Here is a 6000-nt window from a genome sequence, read left to right as displayed (position 1 = left end):
CAACATATGTAGTCAACTCCCATGCGTCTAGTATCTCACTGATAACACATTTGCTGATGGCATTTATGCTCCATCTGACCAACTCAAACATACAAGGCGTGAAAACTCGGGCAGCATGTTTCTCAAGACTTGAAGCATCCGCGTCTGTAAATGGAACGGACTGTAAGGCCACGATGTCTAGGATCGCCTCGTTCAAGCGTCGTCCCGAAAGGCAACGCTCATAGTGCTCTAGCATATCAAACAATGTCATCTTACCCTCAAGATGTGTATGTAGCACCGAGTTGAGGCTCTCACTACGCTGATTGCTGCTCAATCCTAAGAAACAACGCCCCACCAGGTATGGAGCACACCACAGCTTCCTCATCTGATACATCTGATGCAGCCACGACTCCTCACTTGTCACTTCATTCCTTCGTAAGAACTCTATCCATTTTCTCTCATGCTCTTCAATAGAAGATGAGTCATATATGAAAGATCTGAATTCTTCCCTAACCTCGTCGTCATGCAGATGGCGTACAATGTTCTGCTGAATGTGCCATACACACAGCCTATGGTATGAGTCAGGCCACACCACCCTGATCGCTCTCTGCATTGCATGGTCCCCGTCAGTGATTACAGATATCGGATGCTTCTGCGACATGGCTTCAGAAAATGTCCGCAACATCCACTCGTACGCCTCGTTGGTTTCATGAGAAATGACCCCGCATCCAAAGATAACAGTGCTGCGGTGGTGATTCAACCCGACAAACGGCACAAACAGAAGATTGTACTTATTGGTCCTGTATGTGCTATAAAAAACAACAACATCACCGAAAGCCTCGTAGTCAAGGCGGGATTGAGTATCGGACCAGAACAATCCCTTCAGATGCCCAGCTTTATCAACCAAGTAATTGAAAATATAATCTGGGTCTCTCTCTTGCCGCGCCATCATGTGACGGATCACCGTCTGAGCATCACCGCCAGCGACAGTTTCCTGCTTGTAGCGATGGCATAAGTTATAGACGTCCCTCGTCGTGCATCCAACATGGTCATATCCACCGTACTGCATGCACAACACATCCATGATTTTGTATTTCTTGATTCCAACACTTTCCATCTCTATAATGTCTGCTTTCCTCTCGTCGCTGATTCTTCTGTGGGAACGCAAAAAGCAAGAAAGGTCTCGTGGGGCTAGAGGATGGTTGTGTTCATCGATGAAATCCTTCACAAACCACCGCCTTGTTTTCGCGACTCTTACAATGACAAATTTCACTTTACACCCCACACGAGTGATATTCCGTGCCTTCCTCTTCCTATCTTCTCTCTTCCTCTTCATGTGTTTCTCTTCACGACTACAGACAAGTTTCCTCAGAATTATCTTCTCGTTCGCTTCATCCCACTCAACATATCCTTTCCTCACACTAAAGCCTTTCTCAAGAGCATACTTGTTATAGAACTCAAAACCCTCTTCCTCGCTATCAAACATCCTGCTGACAATGTCGTCGTACTCAGCCATACACTCTGCAGTTACATCGGTCATGACTTCCTGCATATGACATATAAATGATCAACTGGTCTCAATCATGTACTGGATGTAAAATAATTTCCATGCTCACATATTCCCCTCAAGATAAGAGGTTCTGAATAAGTTAAAAAATGTGCAACATCTCATGCCTTTTATGATTACAGTTTTTGTTCATATGAAGAAAGAAAAAGCTGCTGTACAACATCTCATGACTTGTTGATTTTCAGAAACTAGATGATTTTTTGAACATTAATTCAGAAACTTGTTGATTTTTACATAAGTGATTTCAGAACATAGCAAACAAATTCAGAAAGTGCAAAGAGATCAGACCCATTCCACTGTAAACTACACCTACACATATTGGACGAACATATATTGTCAGTTCTCCACAGAAAGAGATTCAGAATTTGGAATACCTACCCCAACACTGTGGTAGTAATTCAGATCAAAGAGATTCAGAAACAGCAGAGCTAATAGAGCAAATAGATTCAGATTAAGCCGGGGGTTGAGGGAACAGGGAGGAGGAAGGCAGGAGTGGCGACTACGTGCCTATGGACTGGTCGCCGGCGTTGCTGGTCGGCTTATCGGCAGCAGGAGGCGCTGCTCAGGGCGATGGAACACTACGACCGACCGCAGCTGGAGCCTCCAGGACCTCGCGCCAGCGTTGTCTCCGCCAGGACCTCACGGCGGCGCGGGGGGTGGGTGGCGTGGGGTAGATTCCACCACGGCCAAGCCCAGCCGGGGCTTCGCCTAATGGATGTCGCGCCGGCCTCGTCATCAACCTTCCGAACTGGACGCCTCCGACGAGTAAGCGCACTCCGCCTCCTCCTCCGCCTCCTTCTCCGGCGACTGATCAGGGCACTAGCCTCCTTCTCCGGCGCGTGGCGGCACTCCGCCTCCTCCTACGGCGAGTGATCAGGGCACTCAGCCTCCTTCTCCGGCGCGTGGCGGCACTCCGCCTCCTTCTCCGTATGCGCCGGCGCGCCCGAGCAGCCAGCCTCCTCCTTCTCCGCCTTGTCAGCAAGGGCGGAAGAGACCCGCCGCTGCTCCGGCCGGGCCGGCGCGTCGTAGTCCTTCTCCTCCGCCTCGTAAGCAAGGAAAGAAGTGTTGGAAATATGCCCTAGAGGCAATAATAAATGGTTATTATTATATTTCTTTGTTCATGGTAATTGTCTATTATTCATGCTATAATTGTATTGTCCGAAAATCGTAATACATGTGTGAATACATAGACCACAAAGTGTCCCTAGTAAGCCTCTAGTTGACTAGCTCGTTGATCAACAGATAGTCATGGTTTCCTGACTATGGACATTGGATGTCATTGATAACGGGATCACATCATTAGGAGAATGATGTGATGGACAAGACCCAATCCTAAGCATAGCATAAAAGATCGTGTAGTTTCGTTTGCTAGAGCTTTTCCAATGTCAAGTATCTTTTCCTTACACCATGAGATCGTGCAACTCCCGGATACCGTAGGAGTGCGTTGGGTGTGCCAAACGTCACAACGTAACTGGGTGACTATAAAGGTGCATTACGGGTATCTCCGAAAGTGTCTGTTGGGTTGGCACGGATCGAGACTGGGATTTGTCACTCCGTGTGACGGAGAGGTATCTCTGGGCCCACTCGGTAATGCATCATCATAATGAGCTCAATGTGACTAAGGCGTTAGTCACGGGATCATGCATTGCGGTACGAGTAAAGAGACTTGCCGGTAACGAGATTGAACAAGGTATTGGGATACCGACGATCGAATCTCGGGCAAGTAACATACCGATTGACAAAGGGAATTGCATACGGATTGATTGAATCCTCGACACCGTGGTTCATCCGATGAGATCATCGTGGAACATGTGGGAGCCAACATGGGTATCCAGATCCCGCTGTTGGTTATTGACCGGAGAGGCGTCTCGGTCATGTCTGCATGTCTCCCGAACCCGTAGGGTCTACACACTTAAGGTCCGGTGACGCTAGGGTTGTAGAGATATATGTATGCGGAAACCCGAAAGTTGTTCGGAGTCCCGGATGAGATCCCGGACGTCACGAGAGGTTCCGGAATGGTCCGGAGGTGAAGAATTATATATAGGAAGTCAAGTTTCGGCCACCGGGAAAGTTTCGGGGGTTACCGGTATTGTACCGGGACCACCGGAAGGGTCCCGGGGGTCCACCGGGTGGGGCCACCTATCCCGGAGGGCCCCGTGGGCTGAAAGTGGAAGGGAACCAGCCCTTAGTGGGCTGGGGCGCCCCCCTTGGGCCTCCCCCCATGCGCCTAGGGTTGGGAACCCTAGGGGGGGAGCTTCCCCCTTGCCTTGGGGGGCAAGGCAACCCCTTCCCCCCTTGGCCGCCGCCCCACCCCTTGGAGATCCCATCTCCCAGGGCTGGCGCACCCCCCAGGGGCCTATATAAAGGGGGGAGGGCAGCAACCTACAGCCTTGGGCGCCTCCCTCCTCCCCTGCAACACCCCTCTCTCTCTCGCAGAAGCTCGGCGAAGCCCTGCCGAGACCCGCTGCATCCACCACCACGCCGTCGTGCTGTTGGATCTCCATCAACCTCTCCTCCCCCCTAGCTGGATCAAGAAGGAGGAGACGTCGCTGCACCGTACGTGTGTTGAACGCGGAGGTGCCGTCCGTTCGGCACTCGGTCATCGGTGATTTGGATCACGGCGAGTACGACTCCGTCATCCACGTTCATTGGAACGCTTCCGCTCGCGATCTACAAGGGTATGTAGATGCACTCCTTTCCCCTCGTTGCTAGTAGACTCCATAGATGCATCTTGGTGAGCGTAGGAAAATTTTAAAATTATGCTACGATTCCCAACAGTGGCATCATGAGCCAGGTTTATGCGTAGTTACTATGCACGAGTAGAACACAAAGCAGTTGTGGGCGTTGAGTTTGCCAATTCTTCTTGCCGCTACTAGTCTTTTCTTGTTTCGGCGGCATTGTAGGATGAAGCGGCCCGGACCGACCTTACACGTACACTTACGTGAGACAGGTTCCACCGACTGACATGCACTAGATGCATAAGGTGGCTAGCGGGTGTCTGTCTCTCCTACTTTAGTCGGAACGGATTCGATGAAAAGGGTCCTTATGAAGGGTAAATAGAAATTGGCAAATCACGTTGTGGTCATACGTAGGTAAGAAACGTTCTTGCTAGAAACCTACAAACCACGTAAAAACTTGCAACAACAATTAGAGGACGTCTAACTTGTTTTTGCAGCAAGTGCTATGTGATGTGATATGGCCAGAAGATGTGATGAATGATATATGTGATGTATGAGATTGATCATATTCTTGTAATAGGAATCACGACTTGCATGTCGATGAGTATGACAACCGGCAGGAGCCATAGGAGTTGTCTTTATTATTTTGTATGACCTGCGTGTCATTGAATAACGCCATGTAAATTACTTTACTTTGTTGCTAAACGCGTTAGCCATAGAAGTAGAAGTAATCGTTGGCGTGACGACTTCATGAAGACACAATGATGGAGATCATGATGATGGAGATCATGGTGTCATGCCGGTGACGAAGATGATCATGGTGCCCCGAAGATGGAGATCAAAGGAGCATGATGATATTGGCCATATCATGTCACTATTTGATTGCATGTGATGTTTATCATGTTTTTGCATCTTATTTGCTTAGAACGACGGTAGTAAGTAAGATGATCCCTTATAATAATTTCAAGAAAGTGTTCACCCTAACTGTGCACCGTTGCGAAGGTTCGTTGTTTCGAAGCACCACGTGATGATCGGGTGTGATAGATTCTAACGTTCGAATACAACGGGTGTTGACGAGCCTAGCATGTACAGACATGGCCTCGGAACACACGCAATACACTTAGGTTGACTTGACGAGCCTAGCATGTACAGACATGGCCTCGGAACACGGAGGACCGAAAGGTCGAGCATGAGTCGTATAGAAGATACGATCAACATGGAGATGTTCACCGATCTTGACTAGTCCGTCTCACGTGATGATCGGACACGGCCTAGTTAAACTCGGATCATGTTTCACTTAGATGACTAGAGGGATGTCTATCTGAGTGGGAGTTCATTAAATAATTTGATTAGATGAACTCAATTATCATGAACTTAGTCTAAAATCTTTACACTATGTCTTGTAGATCAAATGGCCAACGTTGTCCTCAATTTCAACGCGTTCCTAGAGAAAACCAAGCTGAAAGATGATGGCAGCAACTATACGGACTGGGTCCGGAACCTGAGGCTCATCCTCATAGTAGCCAAGAAAGATTATGTCTTAGAAGCACCGCTAGGTGATGCACCAATCCCACAGAACCAAGACGTTATGAACGCTTGGCAATCACGTGCTGATGATTACTCCCTCGTTCAGTGCGGCATGCTTTACAGCTTAGAACCGGGTCTCCAAAAGCGTTTTGAGAAACATGGAGCATATGAGATGTTCGAGGAGCTGAAACTGGTTTTTCAAGCTCATGCCCGGGTCGAGAGATATGATGTCTCCGACAAGTTCTTCAG

This window comes from Triticum aestivum, chromosome 6D (genome assembly GCF_018294505.1).
Source record: "Triticum aestivum cultivar Chinese Spring chromosome 6D, IWGSC CS RefSeq v2.1, whole genome shotgun sequence".
Taxonomy (NCBI): Eukaryota; Viridiplantae; Streptophyta; class Magnoliopsida; order Poales; family Poaceae; genus Triticum; species Triticum aestivum.
The sequence above is the reverse complement of the archived record's forward strand: the minus strand, read 5'-3'. Positions refer to the sequence as shown.